At 46.1% G+C, this 219-nt stretch overlaps 1 protein-coding gene across 2 annotated transcripts in view; it reads left to right on the top strand.

Annotated features, from left to right (window-relative positions):
* The window catches only part of LOC119587694, a 29,577-nt gene that overhangs the window by 24,213 nt on the left and 5,145 nt on the right, over nucleotides 1-219 (top strand). The window lies entirely within an intron of this gene.

Genomic DNA, 219 nt, shown 5'->3' with positions numbered 1-219 from the left:
TACGTCCACTTTTAATAGCGAACATTACTCTTACCACAAACGACTTACCACGTTGCATGGCGGAAGAAATCTCTCTCTATATATAAACAAAAACCGCCTCCTCGACCTTTCACATGGTTTTCTCTCCTTGGGAGCGTTTGCAAGTCCTCCGGCGCCACCTGCCACGGGAAGGTCACAAGAAGGAGAGAAGGAACTTGAGAGAATTCATACAAAGTTGCA

The sequence above is a fragment of the Penaeus monodon genome, chromosome 23 (genome assembly GCF_015228065.2).
Source record: "Penaeus monodon isolate SGIC_2016 chromosome 23, NSTDA_Pmon_1, whole genome shotgun sequence".
Taxonomy (NCBI): domain Eukaryota; kingdom Metazoa; phylum Arthropoda; class Malacostraca; order Decapoda; family Penaeidae; genus Penaeus; species Penaeus monodon.
Note: the sequence above shows the minus strand (reverse complement) of the source record. Positions and strands in the feature narration are given on the sequence as shown.